Source organism: Gymnoscopelus braueri (genome assembly GCF_963280865.1).
Source record: "Gymnoscopelus braueri genome assembly, chromosome: 1".
In the NCBI taxonomy this organism is placed as follows: Eukaryota; Metazoa; Chordata; class Actinopteri; order Myctophiformes; family Myctophidae; genus Gymnoscopelus; species Gymnoscopelus braueri.
The window spans coordinates 20,969,879-20,980,692 of NC_137603.1; positions in this window are offsets into that span (position 1 = coordinate 20,969,879).

The window sequence follows — 10,814 nt, forward strand, 5'->3', positions numbered from 1 at the left end:
GTATGCATAATATATGCAAATTAACTACCATAAACATAGTACCCAATGTGGTTAAACTGCAAATATCCTTATCAACTGAATGAGATATAATTCATTCTCTTACCAGTAAACCACCAGACCTCTACTCGTTATTTCAGCAAATTGATTCATATAAGCAAATTATGCAATGTTTTTTAAACATTGCCAAGGCATGTGGGGTGCAGGAGAGTGGGTGGGTACGGTTGGATCTATCTAACCAACCTCATAATATAATATAATAAACGCACACACGCACGCACGCACACACACACGCACACACGCACACACGCACACACGCACACACACACGGCAAGTGTCATAAACTAATAAAGAACCTATGTGATATCATATTTTTTATTATGATCTCATTTAAAGAGTACGATGCTGTTTGCAGTGAAGCTAAATGGGAGATTTCAGTTTTCAGTAACAACAGTGGTGAAAGAAGTACTTTTTGGAATACAACAATGTAAAAATACATACGTTACAGATTTTGCATTTTGCATGAAGGACTTTTAGTCCTTCATGCAAAATCTTACTTAAGTTAAAGTACAAAATTATTAGCATCAAAATATACATAAAGTAGCAAAAGCAAAAGTACTCTTATGCAAAATGTCCATTTCAGAATCATATATATTATATTATTGGACTAGTTATTGATCAATAACCATGCAAGCCCCTACTTCATACTGCGATGTGACGTGTTGTGAGCTTGTAGATCTGCTATTTTAAATAAAAAAAAATGCTTATCATAGCAAATTCATTTTCTAATTATGTTATACAAATTTGAGTAACTAAAGCTGTCAAAAACATGTAGCTGAGTAAAGACATATGCCTCTGAGATGTAGTGGAGTAGAAGTATAAAGTATCAAGTACTGGAAATGCTCAAGTAAAGTAAAACTACCTCAGAATTGTACTTAAAGGGCAAGACCACTTTGGTAGAGGTTTGGGTTGTGTAGTTACCTTGCCATGATGTAACTCCAAAGGTGGGCAAGAAATAAAAAATAATTGCTCCATTGATTAGAAATTGATAATTCAAAATATGCTCCTCATTGACTTATATTGTACGGTAAAACAGCTCTCAAAGTCACTCTTTTAGCACATAAACGAACGCAAACGTATTGACATATTGATTCAGACAATATAGAACATCACCAAACCCAGTACAGTTTTTTTTTAAATAAAAATGTCTACTTCCTGTTGATTTTGCCATTTTTAATAAGTAGAAAACCTGGACTGGATCCGCGGATCCAGATCTTCAAATAGTAAAATCAACAGGAAGTTGACATTTTTATTAAAAAAACAAACAGTACTGGGTTTGGTGATGCTCTATATTGCCTGAATCAGCTTTGTTTGGGTTCATTTATGTGCTAAAAGAGTGACTTTGAGAGCTGTTTTACCGTACAATGTAAGTCAAGTCAATGAGGAGCATATTTTGAATTAGCAATTTCTAATCAATGGAGCAATTATTTTTGATTTCTTGCCCACCTTTGGGGTTACATCATGGCAAGGTAACTACACAACCCAAACCTCTACCAAAGTGGTCTTACCCTTTAAGTACAGAAACAGACTACAAAAATCAGCAGGCTCCTGCTTGTGGTGTGTCTGTTCATCTGATGAAAATACATACAAATATACACATTCATGCATGTTGGTTAACTATCAATTATTCATGAGAACAGTCATAAACAAGTCTGCAGGAGAACAATGTTAGAGACTAACTGTTCATAAACATAAGGAAGTATGCTTAGCTAAAAAGTGAGAATGTACCTAAGATAAACAAAGTTTGAATTGGACTAGGGGTGCAACAGTTAATCAAATTAATTAATTAGTTGATTATATAAAATAATCCGTTAATAATCAATCCCTATTTATGGCATTATAGGCAAACATGTTTTTAATAAATAAATAGTGAAAATAGCAGATCTACAACTCACACTGTGAGCTTGTAGATCTGCTATTTTACACTATTTCTGCACAACACCGTGGCAAAGTATGGAAATGAAATTTCGACTAATCGAAAAAGTAATCGATGGAATGATCGCTAAAATGGATAGTTGCAGCCCTACATTGGACATACACTAACCGGATGGAGATCAATCTTGTAAGTTCAGTGTAGTAGGCGTTGGTCACTGGAATATATTCAGACATAGTGAATGTGGTTTGGTACTTGGCTGCAGAATGAGAAAAATGCAATCATTCAAATGTCAAAAATCTTATCAAATCGAATCAGTTAAGTCTGTGATAAGTCTGACTTAAACATGCTGTCTATTATTTTTAATGGGTGAAGGGAATTTTTCATGCAAAATCTTACTTAAGTTAAAGTACAAAATTATTAGCATCAAAATATACATAAAGTAGCAAAAGCAAAAGTACTCTTATGCAAAATGTCCATTTCAGAATCATATATATTATATTATTGGACTAGTTATTGATCAATAACCATGCAAGCCCCTACTTCATACTGCGATGTGACGTGTTGTGAGCTTGTAGATCTGCTATTTTAAATAACAAAAAAATGCTTATCATAGCAAATTCATTTTCAAATTATTTTATACAAATTTGAGTAACTAAAGCTGTCAAAAACATGTAGCTGAGTAAAGACATATGCCTCTGAGATGTAGTGGAGTAGAAGTATAAAGTATCAAGTACTGGAAATGCTCAAGTAAAGTAAAACTACCTCAGAATTGTACTTAAAGGGCAAGACCACTTTGGTAGAGGTTTGGGTTGTGTAGTTACCTTGCCATGATGTAACTCCAAAGGTGGGCAAGAAATAAAAAATAATTGCTCCATTGATTAGAAATTGATAATTCAAAATATGCTCCTCATTGACTTACATTGTACGGTAAAACAGCTCTCAAAGTCACTCTTTTAGCACATAAACGAACGCAAACGTATTGACATATTGATTCAGACAATATAGAACATCACCAAACCCAGTACTGTTTTTTTTAAATAAAAATGTCTACTTCCTGTTGATTTTGCCATTTTTAATAAGTAGAAAACCTGGACTGGATCCGCGGATCCGGATCCAGATCTTCAAATAGTAAAATCAACAGGAAGTTGACATTTTTATTAAAAAAACAAACAGTGCTGGGTTTGGTGATGCTCTATATTGCCTGAATCAGCTTTGTTTGGGTTCATTTATGTGCTAAAAGAGTGACTTTGAGAGCTGTTTTACCGTACAATGTAAGTCAATGAGGAGCATATTTTGAATTAGCAATTTCTAATCAATGGAGCAATTATTTTTGATTTCTTGCCCACCTTTGGGGTTACATCATGGCAAGGTAACTACACAACCCAAACCTCTGCCAAAGTGGTCTTACCCTTTAAGTACAGAAACAGACTACAAAAATCAGCAGGCTCCTGCTTGTGGTGTGTCTGTTCATCTGATGAAAATACATACAAATATACACATTCATGCATGTTGGTTAACTATCAATTATTCATGAGAACAGTCATAAACAAGTCTGCAGGAGAACAATGTTAGAGACTAACTGTTCATAAACATAAGGAAGTATGCTTAGCTAAAAAGTGAGAATGTACCTAAGATAAACAAAGTTTGAATTGGACTAGGGGTGCAACAGTTAATCAAATTAATTAATTAGTTGATTATATAAAATAATCCGTTAATAATCAATCCCTATTTATGGCATTATAGGCAAACATGTTTTTAATAAATAAATAGTGAAAATAGCAGATCTACAACTCACACTGTGAGCTTGTAGATCTGCTATTTTACACTATTTCTGCACAACACCGTGGCAAAGTATGGAAATGAAATTTCGACTAATCGAAAAAGTAATCGATGGAATGATCGCTAAAATGGATAGTTGCAGCCCTACATTGGACATACACTAACCGGATGGAGATCAATCTTGTAAGTTCAGTGTAGTAGGCGTTGGTCACTGGAATATATTCAGACATAGTGAATGTGGTTTGGTACTTGGCTGCAGAATGAGAAAAATGCAATCATTCAAATGTCAAAAATCTTTTCAAATCAAATCGAATCAGTTAAGTCTGTGATAAGTCTGACTTAAACATGCTGTCTATTATTTTTAATGGGTGAAGGGAATTTTTTTAGATACCGGAAGTGTACATCATTTCGTGCACAGGGCTGAATTAACCCTTCGTGGTGCCCGGTGCTACGACCCGTGGGCCGTTTCCGGAAAATGTACGCTTCGCCGGCGTGTTTCACCGTTTTAGTGCTCCTTCAGCAGCTGCTGCTTCTAAGTTTCTGCGCTTTTCGGCGATAGTTCAGTCTTCTTTCACTTTCTCCCCGCCATTTGGTGCCACCCCAAAGTTGGTACCCTGTGCTTCAGCACCTAAAGCCCTTCCGTTAATCCTGCACTGTTGGTGCAGTTTGTAATGAATTATCTGTATGAGTAGGGTACGGTGAACAGACATCCCGGTTTGGCCAGGATTGTCCCAGTTTCAAGCTGTGTGCCCAGAGTCCCGACACATATCTCTAAAACACTAAAATGTCCTGGTTTTCAACATACGTACCAAATTATCCTGGTTTTCCCCAGTTAAAATAATAACAGTTTTGTGTGCTGTGGACAGAGTGCTTGTGCTTACATAGATGTTTATCATGTTCTGTTATGTTGAAAGGTGCAGTCACTGGGCAGTCACTATATATATAGTGTGCTCATATTTTTCACATTTTGTGAATTCATAATCAGATCCACCATCCTATTGATCCACCAGGTCAGTCTTGGACAAAAATGGAGCCATGTGGAACTCCATATTTGGACGTCAATATGAGAAGATTCTCTGGCGGAGATTCTAGATCTAATGATGAAACTTAACCTTGTGTGATATTTTATTTTTGATTATTATCTCATTTAAAGAGTGCAAGGTTGTTTGCGGTGAAGCTTAGGTAAAGATACTCTGTTACAAGCAACACTTGTACTTACTTAAGTTAATGTACAAAAGTATTGGCATCAAAATATACATAAAGTAGCAAAAGTAAAAATACTCATTATGCAGTATTGCCCATTTCAGAATCATGTTATCATGTTGATCCTCCACCAAACATCATACCACTCATATTTACAAAGTACTAGTAGCAAGTATGTCAATGGACTATTCATTATTAATCATTAACTACTTCAGCCACTATTTTGTACTTTGGCTCTTTTAGAGAAATGTAGATGATTTATGAATACATTGATTAATTATGAATAATCTAAATCTGCAAAGTAACAAGTAACCAAAGCTGTCAAATATATGTAGTGGTAAAAATTACAACGTTTGCCTCTGAGATGTAGTGTAGTAGAAGTATAAAGTACCAAGGAAAGGAAATACTAAAGTCAAGTAAAAGTACCTCTAAAGTACTTGAGTAAATGTACTTAGTTACTTTCCACCAGTGGTTTCAGTAACAGACTATAAAAATCAGCAGGCTCGTGGTGTGTCTGTTGATCGGGGTCTTGACAGTAGGACGGGGGGTCAAGAAAATGTGGGTTGTCAATACCAAGCACGTTGTCAGTGAAACTGGAAGGACAAAAATAATGCATCATTGTTTGCTACTTACTGATAAAAATGTATACAAATACACACACATGCATATTGATTAAAGGCAGGGCTGCCAACATTGGACTGTCAGAATCCAGGAGATTGGTTGGGGGGCGTGGCTAGCGGGGGGTCTGGGGGTCCTCCCCCCGATTCTTTTTAACAGAGTAGATGTAATTTCCTGTGTTTTGGTGAATTTTGGGAGTTTGATACTTTTATCAGACTTGCTTTACTAGCATTGGAAAATAATGGGTACAATTTCATCCAATAAAAAAGTAGGCCTACAGAAATTGATTTGATGACTGAAGCAATGTAAGACCCATAATAATAACCATTCATTACTTAAAAGTTAATATCTCTGTATGCACTGGCATGCACTGACCACACCCCCGAACCGGGGGGTCTGGGGGTCCTCCCCCAGAAACCTTTGAACATAGTAGATGTAATTTCCTGTGTTCTGGTGAATTTTGGGAGTTTGATACCAAATACAGGAGAAAACCAGAAGAAATGACGATCCAGGAGAGTGTCAGGAGACGTGGCCAAAAACCAGGAGACTCAGATCCAGGAGTGTTGGCAGCCCTGATTAAAGGACTACTTCACCCATTTTCAACCTATCTTCATATAATTGGTCCTCACTAATGCTCATAACAAGATGCCACAATTTCAGTCTAATCTCTCTGCGTCTCAGAGGAGGGCTGTGGACAGTTAAAAAACCTGCCTACCAGTGACATCATCTGTAGGCACGTTAACTTTGGTCATTTCAAACAAGATTTCATTTATTTTATTTTATAAATGAACAATGGCTTCTAATGCAACATTTCTAGGAAGAGAAAGGCTGCAGTTTTTTTTAGATTAGATTAGATCGTAATCCCGACTGATGGTGTTATTAGTAGGCAGGTTTCTGAAAAGGTTTTCGTGAAAAAACATAAACAAAAAACACATGTGTAGCGAACACTGCCTCTAGGATGAATATACCAAGGATTGCTCCGTGACGTCACTGCTAAAATACCAAGGATAAGTCAGTGACGTCACTATCATATTGATAATAATAACAGAGACGACGTTACATTTTGAGGTTTCAAAAACCAACGCACACACTGCTTCGGTTGTGTATTGTTGTTCTGTTGTTATTATAACTGAAGACAACGTCAGGAACAGAGTCAAACTTTATTATTCACTCTAAACTCTGACAAGTGATTCTTCTGTGAATGACATTCTCTATCTCCCAAAGCCCCATAGTCCACAGCGCCCCCATGAGGCACATAAGTACCATTACTGTTGAATGAAGTGTATTCTGTGGAAGAATCGGCCAATGTGAATGCTGGCCAACTGGGAGAGGGCAATCGTACTCGGAAACGGTTCGAATCAATCGGACCCAGTCTGAATCCAGTAGGCAGAAATTGTACCATCTTATAATGAGCATTAGTAAGGACCAACTATATGAAGATAAGGTTGAAAATGGGTGAAGTGGTCCTTTAACTAAAAAGTGAGAATCTACCTAAGTGAAACAATGTTTGAATTGGACTAAGGGTGCAACAGTTAATCAAACTAATCTTATATAAAATAACTTTTTTCAAAACATTTGTGAAAATAGCAGATCAACAAGCTCACAATTGTGAGATCTGCTAATTGCACTATTTCTGCACGAGTGCGGCAAAGTATACAATAATGATAATAATGATAATAGTGCTTAATCAATTAATTTGACTAATTGGAAAAAGTTGTCGATAGAATAAAAGCTAAGTAAATATTTGCAGCCCTAAATTGGACATAGACTAACCTCATGGAGATCAATCCTATAAGTTCAGTGTAGTAGGCGTTGGACACGGGAATACATCCAGACATAGTGAATGTGGATTCGTACATGGCTGCAGAATGAGAAAAATACATTACAGGGACAAAAATCGAATAAACTCATTTTTTTTTACAGAAGTCCAAAGATCACTATCAATCATCAAAGATTCATCAATGAATTACATATAAAAACATCATTAATGCCTTTCAGTCTTGAACAATGTTATAGTAAAGGAAATGCTAAATGTTTGTTGAAATATATACATTTTCGTTTGCTCCAAAGTATTTTTTACTGAAACAGACACTCGGCCCCATTCTGTGGCCAAAAATTCCCCGTTAAATCGGGATAATGGACCTGCGCCGCCCCAATAGGTTATTCTAGCACCTGCTCTACCCGTCACCATTATGCCGACGCCGTTATTTGCGCGTGGAGGTGTGCCCGTGGGCGTGTTGTTGCTATATCCCCCACATTGAAATTCTCAACCCACACATGGGTACGGCTTGGGGAGGGAGGATAGTGGATTCTAAAAGCACCCGCTGGTTTATAAAATCACCCGTCAAGTGCACACAGACACTACAATGGCTTTGTGCGTTGGACCATGAGCCATGTTGCCAGCCTTGGAGAGAAATAAGCAACCGCAGTCCGCAGGTCTATGAAAACAAAAAGAAACAACTAGCCACATGAGCACTTCAAACTACTAACTAGAGCTTTCATATCCCCTAAATATTTCAGCCTGGCTCGACTAATAATTGACAAATTAGACCCAGCCCAGCCCGTCAGTCATTTTTCTAAAGAAGCCTTATTTCTCATTAAATCTTGGTAATTCGTTAAGAACAGGAGTCATTCTACCCTAACAGTCTATATTTTATTTAAAAAACAGCTTGGAGCAAATAGGGCTATATAAATATATACACTTCCCCATAACCATTTTAAAAATGATTATGGTTATTCTATGAAATATATGTTTCATAGAATAACCGTAATCATTTTTGCAATGGAGAAATCACGTCCAATGTTACCTTCTGGCCGCTGCCTGTGCTTTCATTTGAAGAAGTAATCCAACATTTACTTTGAGGTGAAAAAGACATGAAGAAAGTTCTGAAGATCCATTATTTATGTCATGTTATGGTTTAAACTTTAAAGGGAGCTCTCTACTGCTGCGTCATGACAAGACAGTGATTGATTTGACCTAGGCTACTTTAGCGTTGCGCTGCCCTGTTGATTAATTATTTGGCATCAGCTGTGTAGGAATATATAACTATTTTAAATGGCTTTCATATACTCTTGGGGATCTGACTAATATGACAAGTTGCTTATTGTGAACACAATAGCCTACGCTACAAATTAATTAATATGTGAATTTATTTGGATGTAAAAAAAACGTAGACCCAGCTCAGCCGGTGCCGACGGGCCGGGTCGGGTCCCGTTGGGTTTGGGCTAAAATCTTAAGCACTTACATTTTTTATAAGATGATCGGATCATAGTGTGATTTTCATTTTGGCTGCTGTCTCATTAAACCCATTCTGCGGGACGTGCGGGTGAATATTATATTATAGCCTATATTATATATCGTCAGTGTCCAGCCGGGACCAGCTAACTCCATTTTCAGTTTTTTTTTTTTTTTCATAAATCAACGTTATTGAACCCCCTCTACATCTGTGTACATTTTTTTAAAATAATAACATATGAAAAGTATTAAAAAGCGCCTCTGACGAAAACTCCTAACTCCATTGGACCCTCAAACTGTCCGTCAAAAACAAACAACTCCCCCCTCCTCTCAGGCTCTCAGAGAAGCTCTGCTCTGTATGAGGCAGACAGGGAGAAGATTTTTCAATGCTTTTGGGAGAACATAAACTGGGAAGAGAAGAGAATGTATGTGCAAGGTTTGATAGATTTCACAGAAGGAGGAGAAGGGTGTCTTCACAAAGGTCATCTGCTCGTGTTTTCTTTTTAAATGTTAATGGACAGAGAATGAGTGTGTGCAGGAGTTTGTTTCAAACATCTCCAAGAGCTCAAGGAGATCATGCCAAAAGACTTTCACAGCTTTTATGACAATCTAAAGCACTAAGAAACATCCACCACACACACGCAACACAACACAACACACAACAGTGTGATAATAAAATGTTGATAGGTATATGATAGGTAAATTCAACTGTGGTTGTTATTGTTAGTGCAGTAGGCTACAGATTTGATAGGCTACAGATTCTATTTTTCATGAATGTATTTTGTATTTATATGCCATTTATTTATTGTTGGTGTGCCATGATTACTTTTGTTAAATACATGATTGAGTATTGAGGCAGAATTGTTGGTTGCACTCAACTGTAGAAGAACAACAGTGGTAACAGTTAGATCCATGGTTGTTTACAATGCATGTTAAAATAAAAGTTGTTTAAGTACAGAATTCAGTTTGATCTATACTTAGTATATGAGGATGGCGCTCACCATAAATAGCTGATCTCCAAGCTCACAATGCGTTGTGATGTGTTGTGAGCTTTGAGATCCATTGCCAGCTGTTCTTATCAATGATGGACAAAACCTCCTAACTCCACTTGCGCTGGATTTGTGTTTGGACAAAACTCCTAACTCCACTTGAGCTTGATTTGGGTAAAGTGGTGATAATATAATGACACATGCAAGTATCTGATAATATATAAAGTCACAATACCAAGTTTGATGAGGCAGTATTGCTTTGTTTTAAAAATATAAGGTTTTCTTCATTTTCTGAAAAATTGATATTTTGTTTTTCATTTCCTGAACAATTACCATTTTGGATTTAGCTGGTTCCGGCCGAACAGCAGAGATATATTAGCCTGCTATATTATTATTATATTCCCCGCGTAAACGCTACGTTCATGACCCCCCAAAATAACCATATTTGAACTGGGGACCCCCCCATTTTGTTTGACTCGGTTCCACAGATAAATATTGTGAAAATAGCAGATCTACAAGCTCGCCAGGCGTTGGGTGCTCCATTGTGGTCTCGACCCACAGGTTGAGAACCACTGCATTAAAAGCTCCAAGCAAGGCATGTCTAGTAGGCTATGTTGTTGACCACGTAATGTAATATTTTTGGTTTAGTGATAGGCTACTCCGTGGCGCGCGCGCGCCTCATTGTATGCTGTCCAAAATAACAGATATGTAAGCTGTCGACACGACATGATGCAGCGCCGTTGATAGCTTGTATGTCTGTTATTTTGGGTAGGTATAGGCGACGCACATACGCATCGCAGCAATGTGTCTGGGTTTGAGAGGCTTTGATTGATGTAAACTTAAAGTTTAGCTCTGTTCGGGATTACTGAACAAAGGTGGATGATGAAAGATAACGGGGACAATATGGATGTAAGTTAACTTTAACTGCGTCACTTCAGAGGAAACTATGGAGCTACTACAGAGATGTTTACACACCCCTGGAATCCATTAGAACGGTGGAAATAGAACGATAACAGCCAACGTGAGTACATAGGCTATAGACCTTTCCTAAAACTGT